The 16,582-nt window shown below is 46.8% G+C and overlaps 1 non-coding gene across 1 annotated transcript; it reads right to left on the reverse strand.

The window, feature by feature from the left end:
* Window positions 1-8,462: 8,462 nt before the first annotated feature.
* LOC136573947 (U2 spliceosomal RNA) lies at window positions 8,463-8,651 on the reverse strand. Its single transcript, XR_010786147.1, has one exon. It is a non-coding gene; the product is annotated as a U2 spliceosomal RNA (small nuclear RNA).
* Between the last annotated feature and the right edge of the window lie 7,931 nt (window positions 8,652-16,582).

Consider the following 16,582-nt stretch of genomic DNA (forward strand, 5'->3'; position numbering starts at 1 on the left):
CCATATGGGGGGCGTTTTTATTTGTCCAACACATATTTACATAGACGTTTTTGCAATTGTTAAAAACAGTACATTAAAACATATTAAACAACACATTAAAACATACCATTTAAAACATTCGTCTACATAAAATACATGTTAAAAATACAGAACAAGTTAATATCACATAAAAGGGCCCTTGGTGGCATCATATTATGGAGCTCCATTCTGATAAAAGCCATTTTCTCGCTAAAACTGGGAAATTTTTCTTATCCACTAAAAAGTATTGGTGCATCTCATTAAGAGTAATGGCTAAAATGTCCTTCACAGTTAAAATTTCATGTTTAAAAACTAAAATGTTTCTGGATTTCCATAGAGCTGCTTTGACCGAATTGACCATCTTCCATGCCATAATTTTCTGAGTCCGTGTGGGGCATTCCAAGCATCCATACAGGACGGCATCCAATGTTAGTCTCTTAAGTCCTGTTATTTTAATCAGTAGCGGCAATATCTTAGTCCATATTCTCTTCGTTATGTAGCAGGTCCACATCAGGTGGGTCGTCGTCTCTTCTCCTGCACATCCTGGTCTTGGGCACGCGGCAGTGTTGGTCAAACCTCTACGATGCTGGAATGCCCGGCATGGAAGACAGTCATGGACGCAGCTCCAGGCCAGATCTTTCTGTGAATTAAAAATATAATAATTAACCATTGTCCAAGTTTCCTTGCTTTGTCTTTCGTTAAAATTACTTACTTGAACATAAAAACCACTTTTCTTAATATCCTTTAAAATGACTTTACTATTCATTAAAACTTGTGGGCTTTTGCCAGTAAAATCATATAAAATCGCTATTTTCTCTAAAATCTTGTATTCTCCGGGTAGATTAAAAGAGTAAGGGGAATTTAAAACCGTCTTGAACCAATTGTTCCTCCTCATAAAATAGCCTGTGTTATACCGGATAAAATAGGACCAATAGTGGTTTTTAAAAAGAGCACCAATACACAAACTAAAATACTTTGTATATAAAAAGGCTTTAAAATCAGGGAAATCTTTTCCTCCCATCTCCTTCGGCTTCATCACGATTTCCCTGCTTAGTTTCTCCATCTTGGAGCTCCATAAAAATGTGAAGCATGCTTTTACAATTTTATTAAAAACTCTGCCAGGAGGGGGAAACACTAAACTCAGGTACAATAAAATCGGTAAAATCACAGATTTGGTGATTAAAACCTTCCCCTCCATGGTCAGCTGCCGCATGCTCCACATACAGATTTTCTTATTGATTTTTTGTGCCACCAAGTCCCAGCTGTTAAGACCTCTGTTATCCTCGTTGAAGGAGACTCCTAAAATCTGCACCGAGTCGGACACAGGAATGGGGACATCTGACAAAGGCAGGTCCCCGATGTTTAAAACACTACTTTTGTTAAAATTGACTTTAAAACCCGAGGCACAGCAATAAAACTCAATTTGTCTAATAGCCTTCTGGATCGACAGGGTGTCCCTTCCGAGGATTGCCACATCGTCCATGTACCCCACTACTTTAGCCTCGATCCCCCCGCCGCCGGGCAGGGGGATCCCACGGATCTGCTTGTCCCGCCGTATGGTGCATAAAAGAGGCTCTAATGCGCATATAAAAAGTAGTGGGGACAAGGGACACCCCTGCTTCACCCCGGAGTTTAAAAGCACTTCCTGTGTCCTAAAACCGTTGACTAAAATTCTACTCGTGCAGTTGTTGTAAAACGCTTTTAAAGACAATAAAAAACCTTCCGGTATACCCATTCTCTCTAAAACCTTAAAAAGATAAAAATGCGACACGCGGTCAAAGGCTTTTTCAAAGTCGATAGTTAAAATTGCCATTTTTCCGCTTCTTGATTTTGTGTCGCTAATACAATCTTTGATCAGGTTAAGATTCTCCCATATTGCCCTCCCGGGCACCCCACAGACCTGGTTGGGGTGTACAACTGTGCTTATTACGGTCTTGAGGCGGTTTGCACATATTTTGGCCATTATCTTGTAGTCACTGTTCAGAAGGGTGATCGGTCTCCAGTTCTTGATGTCCGTCTTGTCTCCTTTCTTGTATAAAAGAGACACGTCACCCTTCTTCCAGGACCCCGGGAGGGCTTTAGACATAAAAACCTCAGTAAAAAGGGAGAAAAGGTCATCCTTAAAAATACCAAAAAAGGTGACATAAAACTCTATGGGTATACCATCGGGCCCAGGCACCTTATCCGGTTTAAAACTCTTAATAGTGTCTAAAATCTCCTGTTCTGTGATGTCCCTTAGTAAAATCTCACGAGAACCAGGATCTAAAACGTCGGTAATCTCCTTCAACGAGTCATTCATAAAATCACAGTCAACAGGTTTAGTATTAAAAAGATCCGCATAAAAACCATACACTTTCTTTAAAATACCCTGTATGTCCTTGGTGCCACCGAGATCATCGAGGACTGTCCGCTTGTCTCTTATCTTCTTGAAGAAGTACCTGGAGCAGGTCTCGTTCTCCTCCAGGTGTTGCACTTTCGAACGGAATATAATTTCTTTTCCCCTCTGCTCCAGGCACCGGGCGATCTCTTTCTTCACCTCGATGATCTCGTGGTCCACCTCTATGTCATGTTCACGGAACTTATACAGGGTCTGCAGGCGAGTATTCAGATTAGAATAAAATGTACGTTTTGCTTTAGCTTTAGCGATCCCAACCTTAATAAAAAATGATTTTATTTTCAGTTTCATCTTCTCCCACCACTGGCTGGTGGGAGTGTTGGGATCTTTTACTCGCCTGCAGTCTTTATAAAAAGTGATAAAATCAGATAAAACCTGCGGATCTTCTAAAAGGGACACGTTAAACTTCCAGGCATTCTTACCGGATTTTCTCTTTAAAACTGAATCAACTTTAAAATATAAAAGCTTATGATCCGAGAAAACATTGGTAAAAAGGTCACATCTAAAAGGCAGTACTTAGTAAGAGCAGAACATAAAATCGATCCTGGAGCTGCACAGTCTGTTGCTCCAGGTAACGCCGGCTTCCTCTGATGCGTTGGGGTTGCATTTTTTGTAAGCATCAGTGAGCTTGGCGTCTGAGATGATGTTTTTTAGCAAGGCTGAGGTTTTATCATAATTTCTGCTCACTGAGCTTGAAAGCCGGCGTTCCCCCTTTAAAATACAATTAAAATCTCCCGCTAAAATCAGAGGATCTGAATCGTTTAAAAAAAGGGGTAAAATCTCTAACATTTCTGCTCGGGTGTTTTTATCTGTTGCACCATAAAAATTTAAAAACTGCCACTTTACTCCGTTAATAAAAGCTTTGACCAATAAAATTCTGCCTGGTAAAATTTCGTTAATAACGTCAATTAAAACGTTTCCTTTAAAAAGAATGGCGACCCCCGCCGATCTGGTCTCGTTAGAGCCGGACCAGACCGACGGTCCATGTACCCAGTCCTCTTGGTATTTTTTGTACTGGGCTCTATGCGGGATCCCGCACTCCTGCAGGAAAAAGACGGAGGCAGCGAAAATCGTCAGGTAGTTGAAGAGGGCGACCCTCCTCACGTGGCTCTCGATGCTTCTGACGTTAAACGTGAGTCCCGATAGAGCAGCCATGGGGGACTAGGAAATGTGTGGGTCTCTGCTCAGAAGTCCCCGGGCAAGCCAAAGACCTCGCTGACACTCTCACACCCCCCCGCATCCGAATCCATCGTGAATGTCGATGCTGGAGAGGAACCTACCTCGCTTAGTGGACCCCCTACGGTGCCCGAGAGAGGGATTTGCGTAAAGTCCCACACTGACTCGATTCCTACTGGGAACTCCAAGGGGGCTAGCAGGCCAGCTCCCGTGCTTGCATCAGTCCCCTCCGCTGGGGTGGGTACTCGGCTCTCACATGTCTCTGTGCTCTCGGAGGTGGCACCCCGCGCCCCCTCCTGGCAGGGAGGGGGAGGGGCCTTCTGCGATGACTCCGCAGGGGGTACTTTCCCCGGGTCCTCCGACTTCGTCGGGATCTCCGGGGTTCCCCCCTGCACCACCTCCGAATAGAGCCTGCCTCCAGAGCCTTTCCGCCTTTTTTGTGTTGCTGCCGCCGTGCCCCCTGGGTCCTCCACCTCAGGCACCGCTTGAGCGGGCATCTTGGGAGGGCCTGGACCGGCTTCTCCGGCTCTACTACCTCCACCGGTTTCCCGGGAGGGAGAGCCTGTCCGCCGGTCACTCACCCTCCTCTTTATGCTCCGCTGCTCCTTACCGGTCTGGGGGGGTCCACTGGAGACCTCCATCTCCTCAGGTTCCTCTCCCTGGGGGGGTGCATTCCGGTCATCTGGCTGCCCTGGCTGCTCCTTCGGTCCGGGTCGCCCTTGCTGCTCCGTCTTCTGTGCTCTGTGGGGGCAAGACGTGTAGAGGTGACCAACACTGCCGCAGAAATAACAACCTTTGCCTTTTTTGCACTCGCTTGTCTCGTGATCAGTGCCCCCACATTTCTTGCAAGTACTCGCACAGTTTTCTTTTTGGTGACCGTATGTTGAACAAACCCTGCAGAAGTCGGGCATTCCCGCAAAGTACAGGTCGCCATTCACTTTGCCCAATTTAAAACGCGCGGGCGGTAAGATCACTCCCCCCGGCCAACTGGGGTCACTTATACACGTGGCCTGGAAACGCCACTTTGAGGTCCAGATACCAAACTCGTTCATAATTTTTCCCATACATCTGACGGATTTAAAATATCGTGATAGGAAAGCCTCAACCTCTTTCACGTCAATGTAAGGAGAATACATCTTAATCACCACGAGTTTAGTTATGTCGAGGACGTGCTCGACCAGCAAGACCCCCTCAAGCTTCGGATCTTTCTTCTCTGGGATGGCCGCCACCAGATCTCGGAATATGCCAGTTTCTGTTAGGGTAACGTCATAGATCCGTCGCTTGGGGTAGTCTTGGATCGCTAGAATCTCTCTCTTTTGCACATTAAATACTCCTTGTAGCACGTCCTCAACCACATACCTCAGGCCACGTGTATCCGCACTATTCGTAAAAGAGACACGTACTGTGTTCTTAATCCGCGCATATGCCGGTATTTCTTGTGGGCTTTCGCCCATGTTTGTAGGAAGGTCACAAAACCGCTTTTGTGACACAACAAAAGTAGCGCCCTCCTCTGGCCCGGAGACCAGAAGAGGCAGGGGGTTCGCGACTCGTTTACCCTGGGACTAATCCCTCTCCCCGATAGCAGCAGGCGGGTGAAGCCCACCGGAGTGGGCGATCCCGCCAGGCAGAGGAGAGGGGTACCCGAGTTACCTTCTGACTAAGACCGCCTGTACCAGGTACACTTGATCTTAGCCAAAAGGCCGAGAAGCGATAACCCGAAATGGGTTTCACCTGTAGCCCGGTCCGCCCAACTCCACTTCCAAGGCTTGAGGCAACACGCTCAGCCAGCACTCTGGGCGCACCCACAATGCACCCAGGCAGCTGGGAGAGCTAGTAAAACTTTCCATAGCCCCGCCCCACGCCTTCTCAACCGCGCCCAGCCTCACACCCTCAGTCCTTCCTCTTGCACCGTGCTCACGCATCCTAGGCTTGCAGAGCCTGCTGCTGCAGGACTCGTCAGCTCCCTACAAACGAGGGTTAAGCCGGCGATGACACTAGAAGCAAGCACTAGTTTGTCTCTGAAGGTGCGTCGGCCGGTCGGTTGGAGGGATCTCTTCGGCCAGCCGCATTTCGAGTAGGGACGGATGGAAACTTTTTACCTAAAATAAGGGAAATTGGCTTCGGCCCCATAGGGCTTTATTGCCTTCCCCTGGGCCAGCATTAGTAGACCCTAGTAAGGAGAATATTAGAGCGGCATGGTCATCCGAAGAACTTAAAAACATACAGCAGGCCTTTTTTGCCCGCCCGCCATACATACATACATACCTACAGATTTTATATTTTTTTTACATATATACATTATATATATATATATACATACATACATACATACATACATACACACACACACACACACACACACACACACACACACACACACATACACACATATACACACACACATACAATCTTAAATCTATCTTTAATCTATATCTACAAAATCTGTAAATTAGAAATAATCCATATCTATATTCTACATAATTAATAAAGATAGATAGATAGATAGATAGATAGATAGATAGATAGATAGATAGACTCACATACATGCATACATACATACATACTGTATGCAATTGAGCCAGGTGTTTGGAAGGCTGACGATGTCACTCCTTTGTGATGTCATCAATTTAGAAGCATTAAAGGAGATGTCCCGAGGCAGCAAGTGGGTCTATACACTTCTGTATGGCCATATTAATGCACTTTGTAATGTACATTGTGCATTAATTATGAGCCATACAGAAGTTATAAAAAGTTTTTTACTTACCTGCTCCGTTGCTGGCGTCCTCGTCTCCATGGAGCCGACTAATTTTTGGCCTCCGATGGCCAAATTAGCCGCGCTTGCGCAGTCCGGGTCTTCTGCAGTCTTCTATGGGGCTCCGTGTAGCTCCGTGTAGCTCCGCCCCGTCACGTGCCGATTCCAGCCAATCAGGAGGCTGGAATCGGCAGTGGACCGCACAGAAGAGCTGCGGTCCACGGAGGAAGAGGCCATCTTCAGCGGTGAGTAGAGAAGTCACCGGAGCGCGGGGATTAAGGTAAGCGCTCCGGTGAGCTTTCTTTACCTCCCTGCATCGGGGTTGTCTCGCGCCGAACGGGGGGGGGGTTGAAAAAAAAAAAAACCCGTTTCGGCGCGGGACAACCCCTTTAATACCGGGCTTGGCAGCCATTTCAGTCAGTCTCTGCTGCAGCTGGGAGACGGGAGATGGTCTTTATTTCCACCAAGAAGCTGCAGAACTACCGGTAACTGCATCATTTTTATTTTATTCAATATAGGTTTTATTGGTTTCATGGAGGGGGGGAAACTTTTGCCTTATCTCAAAGCAATGTAAAAATAACTTTGACAATGAAACTTAATAAATCAATTTCGAGTTGAACTATATCATGTTTGTCTGTGATATTTTATAAGGTCTACAAACAGGGGAATGAGGGGAGGGTAAGGGGGGGGGAGTGGTAAGGGAGGGTAGGTATCTATGACACGGGAGAAAGAGAAAATAAAACAAAAAGGGGGGGGGGGGGGGCGGGCTCCGGAATTGTTGTTTCTCTTTACAATTGTGGTTTAAACGTGTTACTCACATGTCCCTGTCTGTAACCACTTGGTAAATAGGGGTGAGCTCCGGGCATCTATCCATATCGCCCAGGTGTGATACAATTTATCATAGCCTGACGGCTCATCTAGAAGCCTCGTTCTCTCCATACGCTCTATTTCGTGGATCATTGTTATTTTTAGTGGAGTGCATTTTTTATGCAGCACACAAGGGGGAGACAGCGGCCTACCAAAATCTAGTTGGCTGCTGCTGTGGCTTTCTTTTTTTTAAAAAAAGGTAGGTTCCGTTCTTCCATGGTGAGGAATAGGCAGGGAGGTTCCGTTTTTGCCAGCTGGGGAATGCTTATAGGCAAGGCCTTATCCCTGGTGGTGCATGTAACGTTAGACCACGTTTCAGCATTCAGTCAGTCAGTGGCTGACAAACGAGCTCCATGCAAGTTTACATTAAACAGACACATTTCTTTCTTTACTGTATTGACTGCGGTCTGTAATCGAGCGGTTGAACTGTTTCTGTGTCCATGCATTGAATAAAGCAATACATCCTTGTAAAGTAGACGTCCGTTCGTTGGAGTTCTTTGCTCCCCGAGTGTTGCTCCATCTCTAAACGTTGGCCTGGATCTTCATGGACGAATACTGCCCATCCCACGTGGAGCGTGTATCTCAGCCCGCGTGGAGTGCTGCAGTCCAATGAGGTATTCCGTGCTACATAGCAAGCCTTGGGCCTGTGTGATTGGGGGTCCGCTGCTGTCTGTCCACTCTGAAGCGCGCATCCGGGGCCGGCCGCTTTTCGACTACCAGCGACTGCAGGTCACACACACAGGCTGGTTGGAATGGCCTAGCATTATCCTGATCTGGAGGTGTAACTTGAAGCTGCGGGGCCCGAGTACAAAGTCTGGAACTGGGCCCCCAAACTATAAAGCTTCATTGATAGCATTGGTTTACAATGTGGGGAAGAGAGACTTTATGGGCCCCCTGGGGCTCCGGGCCCCCTGCACATACACCCATGACCCGAATACGTGAAGCATACAGACGCAGGCTGCCAGGATACGCTGTGCCTGCCCGATGTTTCCAACTTGGCTATTAGCGCAGCGGTAGGTACGAACTATAGAGTGCGGCTGCCATATGAACTGGTGTGTGTGTTGTTTTGCTTCCAGTTGTACCTGTGCTGTGCACACTCTGGCAGACGCAGCTGCTCAGTGGATACAATGTTGCGAGCAGACGGGCTGAGTGTCAATCAAAGTGCTTGGGTGGTGGTAGCAGCAGCCGCCACAGCTGCGCTGCACCTCTTGCTCGTCAGTTTTGTTTTTCTGCTTTTGGAAACTGCTGTAGGAAAGGGGGTGCACCGGTCCTGGAGGTACTGCAATACCAGGTCAATGCGTGGAGTGGACAGAGCAAGCTCTTTTTCCAGCTCCCTGTTCTAAAAATCCATTTAATATATGGTCCCCAGATAGGGGACGTATCAGATATTAAACTGATAAGAACAGATTTTTTTTTTAAGTTGACAAACCCTCCACAAGGGGGGGTGTTTTTATTTGCACAACATATATTTACATAGACGCTTTAAAAATGCTTATCAATAGTACATTAAAACATATTAATAACACATTAAAACATACCATTTAAAACATTTGTCTACGTATAATACATGTTAAAATACAAAACAAATTAAAAATCACATAAAAGGGCCCTTGGTGGCATCAAATTATGGAGCTCCATTCTGCTAAAAGCCATTTTCTCGCTAAAACAGGAAAATTTTTCTTGTCTACTAAAAAGTACTGGTGCATCTCATTAAGAGTAATTGATAAAATGTCCTTCACAGATAAAACCTCATGTTTAAAAACTAAAATGTTTCTGGTTTTCCACAGAGCTGCTTTGACCGAGTTGACCATCTTCCATGCCATAATTCTTTGAGTCTGTGTGGGGCATTCCAGGCATCCATATAAAACGGCATCCAATGTCAGTTTCTTAAGTCCGGTGATCTTTATCATAAGCGGTGATATCTTAGTCCATACTTTCTTGGCGATAAAACAAGTCCATATGAGGTGTAGTGTTGTCTCTTCTCCTGGGCATCCGGGTCTTGGGCATGCGGCAGTGTTGGTCAAACCTCTACGATGCTGGAATGCCCGGCATGGAAGACAGTCATGGACGCAGCTCCAGGCCAGATCTTTCTGTGAATTAACAATATAGTGGTTAACCATCATCCAGGTCTCTTTACTCTTTTTTTCGTTAAAATTACTGACTTGTACATAAAAACCACTTTCTTTTATGGTTTTTAAAATGCCTTTACTGTTCATTAAAATTTGCGCACTTTTGCCAGTAAAATTATATAAAATCACTATTTTTTCTAAAATCTTATACTCACGGGGCAAGTTAAAAGAATAAGGGGAATTTAAAACCGTGCGGAACCATCCATTCCTCCTCATAAAATAGCCAGTGTTGTATCGTAAAAAATAAGACCAATAGTGATTTTTAAAAAGAGCACCAATACACATACTAAAATACTTCGTATATAAAAAGGCTTTAAAATCAGGGAAATCTTTTCCTCCCATCTCCTTCGGCTTCATTACGATTTCCCTGCTGAGTTTTTCCATCTTGGAGCTCCATAAGAATGTGAAGCATGCCTTTACAATTTTATTAAAAACTCTGCCAGGAGGGGGAAACACCAAGCTTAAATACAGTAAAATGGGTAAAATCACTGACTTTGTGATTAAAACCCTCCCCTCCATGGTCAGCTGCCGCATGCTCCACATACAAATTTTCTTATTGACTTTCTGTGCCACCAAGTCCCAACTATTAAGACCTCTGTTGTCCTCGTTGAAGGAGACACCTAAAATTTGCACTGAGTCGGACACAGGGATGGGGACATCTGACAATGGCAGGTCCCCGATGTTTAAAATACTACTCTTGTTAAAATTTACCTTAAAACCCGAGGCGCAGCAATAAAACTCCATTTGCCTTGATGCTCTCTGGATTGACAGGGTGTCCCTTCCAAGTATTGCCACATCGTCCATGTACCCCACTACTTTGGCCTCGATCCCCCCCCCGCCGGGCAGGGGGATCCCTCGGATCAGCTTGTCCCGTCGGATTGTACATAAAAGAGGCTCTAGGGCGCAGATAAAAAGTAGTGGGGACAAGGGACACCCCTGCTTCACCCCGGAATTTAAAAGTACTTCCTGTGTCCTAAAACCATTGACTAAAATTCTGCTTGTGCAATTATCGTAAAACGCTTTAAGAGACAATAAAAAACCTTCCGGTATACCCATTCTCTCTAAAACCTTAAAAAGATAAAAATGTGACACTCGGTCAAAGGCTTTCTCGAAGTCTATTGTTAAAATAGCCATTTGACCTTGTCTTGATTTTGTGTCACTAATAACATCTTTGATCAGGTTAAGATTCTCCCATATGCTCCTCCCGGGCACCCCACAGACCTGGTTGGGGTGTACAATTTTGCTTACTACGGTCTTTAGTCTGTTCGCGCATATTTTGGCCATTATTTTGTAGTCACTGTTCAGAAGGGTGATCGGTCTCCAGTTTTTAATATCGGTCTTGTCTCCTTTTTTGTATAGGAGAGACACGTCACCCTTCTTCCAGGACCCCGGGAGGGCTTTAGACATAAAAACTTCAATAAAAAGGGAGAAGAGGTCATCCTTAAAAATACCAAAAAAGGTGACATAAAACTCAATGGGTATACCATCGGGCCCAGGCACCTTACCTGGTTTAAAACTCTTAATAGTCTCTAAAATCTCCTGTTCTGTGATGTCCCTTAATAAAATCTCACGAGAACCAGGATCTAAAACGTCAGTGATCTCCTTCAACGAGTCATTCATAAAATCACTGTCAACAGGTTTAGTATTAAAAAGATCCGCATAAAACTCATACACTTTCTTTAAAATACCCTGTATGTCCTTGGTGCCACCGAGATCATCGAGGACTGTGCGCTTGTCTCTTATCTTCTTGAAGAAGTACCTGGAGCAGGTTTCATTTTCCTCCAGATGTTGTACTTTAGAGCGGAAGATTATTTCTTTTCCCCTCTGCTCCAGGCACCGGGCGATCTCTTTCTTCACCTCGATGATCTCGTGGTCCACCTCTATATCATGTTCACGGAACTTATACAGGGTTTGCAGGCGAGTGTTCAGGTTGGAATAAAATGTCCGCTTTTCTTTAGCCTTGGCGATCCCAACCTTGATAAAAAAGTTTTTAATTTTTTGCTTCATCATCTCCCACCACTGGCTGGTGGGAGTGTTGGGATCTTTCACTCGCCTGCAGTCTTTATAAAAAGTGATAAAATCGGATAAAACCTGCGGATCTTCTAAAAGGGACACGTTAAACTTCCAGGCATTTTTACCGGATTTCCTCTTTAAAACGGTATCAACTTTAAAATATAAAAGCTTATGGTCAGAGAAAATGTTGGTAAAAGAATCACATCTAAAAGGCAGTACTTGATAAGAACAGAACATAAAATCTATCCTGGAGCTGCAGATCTTGTTGCTCCAGGTAACGCCGGCTTCCTCTGATGCGTTGGGATTGCATTTCTTAAAAGCATCAGTGAGCTTGGCGTCTAAAATCAGATTTTTTAACATTGAAGAGGTCTTATCATAATTTCTGCTCACTGAGCTAGAAAGCCGGCGTTCCCCCTTTAAAATACAATTAAAATCCCCTGCTAAAATCAGGGGGTCAGAATCATTAATAAAAAGGGGTAAAATCTCTAGCATCTCTGCTCGCTCTTTCTTATCCGCTGATCCATAAAAGTTTAAAAACTGCCACTTTATACCATTGATAAAAGCCTTGACCAATAAAACTCTGCCTGGTAAAATTTCATTAATAACGTCAATTAAAACGTTACCCTTAAAAAGAATGGCGACCCCCGCCGACCTGGTCTCGTTAGAGCCGGACCAGACCGACGGTCCATGTACCCAGTCATCTTGGTATTTTTTGTAGTTTGCTCTATGCGGGATGCCGCACTCCTGCAGGAAAAATACGGAGGCAGCAAAGATAGTCAGGTAGTTGAAGAGGGCGACCCTCCTCACGTGGCTCTCGATACTTCTGACATTAAAAGTGAGTCCCGACAGAGCAGCCATTGGAGACTAGGATATACGTGGGTCTTCAAAAGTCTCCGGGCAAGCCAAAGACCTCGCTAGCACTCTCACACCCCCCCGCATCCGAATCTATCGAGAACGGCAATGCTGGAGAGGAACCCACTCCACTTAGTGGACCCCCGACGGTGCCCGAGAGAGGGATTTGCGTTAGATCCCATACCGATTCTATTCCTTCCGGAAACTCCAAGGGGGCCAGCAGGCCGGCTCCCGTGCTTATTTCTGTCCCCTCCGCCGGGGTGGGTACTTGGCTCACTTGCGTTTCTGTGCCCTCGGAGGTGGCACCCCGCGCCCCCTCCTGGCCGGGAGGGGGAGGGGCCTTCTGGGATGACACAGCAGGGGGTACTTCCCCCGGGTCCTCCGACTTCGCCGGGATCTCCGGGGTTCCCCCCTGCACCACCTCCGAATAAAGCTTGCCTCCTGAGCCTTTCCGCCGTTTCTGTGTTGCGGCCGCTGTGCCCCCTGGGTCCTCCACCTCGGGCACCGCTTGAGCGGGCATCTTCGGAGGGCCTGGACCGGCTTCCCCGGCTCTACTACCTCTACCGGTTTCCCGGGAGGGAGAGCCTGTCCGCCGGTCACTCACCCTCCTTTTGATGCTCCGCTGCTCCTTACCACTCTGGGGGGGTCCACTGGAGACCTCCATCTCCTCAGGTTCCTCTCCCTGGGGGGGTGCTGCTTGGTCATCTGGCTGCCCTGGCTGCTCTTTGGGTCCGGGTCGCCCTTGCTGCTCCGTCTTCTGTGCTCTGTGGGGGCAAAACGTGTAGAGGTGACCAACACTGCCGCAAAAATAACATCCTTTCCCTTTCTGACATTGACTAGTTTCGTGATCCGTGCCCCCACACTTCTTACAGGTGCTCGCACAGGAATCCTTATGGTGACCGTATTGTGAACAAATCCTGCAGAAGTCGGGCATTCCCGCAAAGTACAGGTCGCCATTCACTTTGCCCAATTTAAAACGCGCTGGCGGCAAGATCACTCCCCCCGGCTTACTGGGGTCACTTACACACGTGGCCTGGAAACGCCACTTCGAGGTCCAGATGCCAAACTCGTTCATTATCTTTCCCATACATCTGACGGATTTAAAATAGCGTAGGAGGAAATCCTCAACCTCTTTAACGTCAATGTAGGGTGAATACATCTTAATCACCACGAGTTTGGTTATGTCGAGGACGTGCTCGACCAGCAAGACACCCGCAAGCTTCGGATCTTTTTTGCTCGGTATGGCTGCAACCAGGTCTCGAAAGATGCCCGTCTCAGTTAGGGTGACGTCATAGATCCGTCGCTTGGGGTAGTCTTGGATCGCTAGAATCTCACGTTTTTGTACATTAAACACTCCTTGTAGCACGTCCTCGACCACATACCTCAGGCCACGTGTATCCGCACTTTCCGTAAAAGAGACACGTACGGTGTTCTTTATCCGCGCATAAGCCGGTATTTCTGTTGGGTTTTCACCCATTTTGTAGTTTGGTGTCACAAAACCGCTTTGTGACGCCTAGGTAGTAGCGCCCTCCTCTGGCCCGGGGACCAGAAGAGGCAGGGGGATCGCGACTCGTTTACCCTGGGACTAATCCCTCTCCCTAATAGCAGCAGGCGGGTGAAGCCCACCGAAGTGGGCGATCCCGCCAGGCAAAGGAGAGGGGTACCCGAGTTACCTTCCGGCTAAGACTTCCTGTACCAGGTACACTTGGTCTTAGCCAAAAGGCCGAGAAGCGATAACCCGAAATGGGTTTCACCTGTAGCCCGGTCCGCCCAACTCCACTTCCAAGGCTTGAGGCAACACGCTCAGCCAGCACTCTGGGCGCACCCACAATGCACCCAGGCAGCTGGGAGAGCTAGTAAAACTTTCCATAGCCCCGCCCCACGCCTTCTCAACCGCGCCCAGCCTCACACCCTCAGTCCTTCCTCTTGCACCGTGCTCACGCATCCTAGGCTTGCAGAGCCTGCTGCTGCAGGACTCGTCAGCTCCCTACAAACGAGGGTTAAGCCGGCGATGACACTAGAAGCAAGCACTAGTTTGTCTCTGAAGGTGCGTCGGCCGGTCGGTTGGAGGGATCTCTTCGGCCAGCCGCATTTCGAGTAGGGACGGATGGAAACTTTTTACCTAAAATAAGGGAAATTGGCTTCGGCCCCATAGGGCTTTATTGCCTTCCCCTGGGCCAGCATTAGTAGACCCTAGTAAGGAGAATATTAGAGCGGCATGGTCATCCGAAGAACTTAAAAACATACAGCAGGCCTTTTTTGCCCGCCCGCCATACATACATACATACCTACAGATTTTATATTTTTTTTACATATATACATTATATATATATATATACATACATACATACATACATACATACACACACACACACACACACACACACACACACACACACACACATACACACATATACACACACACATACAATCTTAAATCTATCTTTAATCTATATCTACAAAATCTGTAAATTAGAAATAATCCATATCTATATTCTACATAATTAATAAAGATAGATAGATAGATAGATAGATAGATAGATAGACTCACATACATGCATACATACATACATACTGTATGCAATTGAGCCAGGTGTTTGGAAGGCTGACGATGTCACTCCTTTGTGATGTCATCAATTTAGAAGCATTAATACCGGGCTTGGCAGCCATTTCAGTCAGTCTCTGCTGCAGCTGGGAGACGGGAGATGGTCTTTATTTCCACCAAGAAGCTGCAGAACTACCGGTAACTGCATCATTTTTATTTTATTCAATATAGGTTTTATTGGTTTCATGGAGGGGGGAAAACTTTTGCCTTATCTCAAAGCAATGTAAAAATAACTTTGACAATGAAACTTAATAAATCAATTTCGAGTTGAACTATATCATGTTTGTCTGTGATATTTTATAAGGTCTACAAACAGGGGAATGAGGGGAGGGTAAGGGGGGGGGGGAGTGGTAAGGGAGGGTAGGTATCTATGACACGGGAGAAAGAGAAAATAAAACAAAAAGGGGGGGGGGGGGGCGGGCTCCGGAATTGTTGTTTCTCTTTACAATTGTGGTTTAAACGTGTTACTCACATGTCCCTGTCTGTAACCACTTGGTAAATAGGGGTGAGCTCCGGGCATCTATCCATATCGCCCAGGTGTGATACAATTTATCATAGCCTGACGGCTCATCTAGAAGCCTCGTTCTCTCCATACGCTCTATTTCGTGGATCATTGTTATTTTTAGTGGAGTGCATTTTTTATGCAGCACACAAGGGGGAGACAGCGGCCTACCAAAATCTAGTTGGCTGCTGCTGTGGCTTTCTTTTTTTTAAAAAAAGGTAGGTTCCGTTCTTCCATGGTGAGGAATAGGCAGGGAGGTTCCGTTTTTGCCAGCTGGGGAATGCTTATAGGCAAGGCCTTATCCCTGGTGGTGCATGTAACGTTAGACCACGTTTCAGCATTCAGTCAGTCAGTGGCTGACAAACGAGCTCCATGCAAGTTTACATTAAACAGACACATTTCTTTCTTTACTGTATTGACTGCGGTCTGTAATCGAGCGGTTGAACTGTTTCTGTGTCCATGCATTGAATAAAGCAATACATCCTTGTAAAGTAGACGTCCGTTCGTTGGAGTTCTTTGCTCCCCGAGTGTTGCTCCATCTCTAAACGTTGGCCTGGATCTTCATGGACGAATACTGCCCATCCCACGTGGAGCGTGTATCTCAGCCCGCGTGGAGTGCTGCAGTCCAATGAGGTATTCCGTGCTACATAGCAAGCCTTGGGCCTGTGTGATTGGGGGTCCGCTGCTGTCTGTCCACTCTGAAGCGCGCATCCGGGGCCGGCCGCTTTTCGACTACCAGCGACTGCAGGTCACACACACAGGCTGGTTGGAATGGCCTAGCATTATCCTGATCTGGAGGTGTAACTTGAAGCTGCGGGGCCCGAGTACAAAGTCTGGAACTGGGCCCCCAAACTATAAAGCTTCATTGATAGCATTGGTTTACAATGTGGGGAAGAGAGACTTTATGGGCCCCCTGGGGCTCCGGGCCCCCTGCACATACACCCATGACCCGAATACGTGAAGCATACAGACGCAGGCTGCCAGGATACGCTGTGCCTGCCCGATGTTTCCAACTTGGCTATTAGCGCAGCGGTAGGTACGAACTATAGAGTGCGGCTGCCATATGAACTGGTGTGTGTGTTGTTTTGCTTCCAGTTGTACCTGTGCTGTGCACACTCTGGCAGACGCAGCTGCTCAGTGGATACAATGTTGCGAGCAGACGGGCTGAGTGTCAATCAAAGTGCTTGGGTGGTGGTAGCAGCAGCCGCCACAGCTGCGCTGCACCTCTTGCTCGTCAGTTTTGTTTTTCTGCTTTTGGAAACTGCTGTAGGAA

Source organism: Eleutherodactylus coqui, chromosome 7 (assembly GCF_035609145.1).
Source record: "Eleutherodactylus coqui strain aEleCoq1 chromosome 7, aEleCoq1.hap1, whole genome shotgun sequence".
NCBI lineage: Eukaryota > Metazoa > Chordata > Amphibia > Anura > Eleutherodactylidae > Eleutherodactylus > Eleutherodactylus coqui.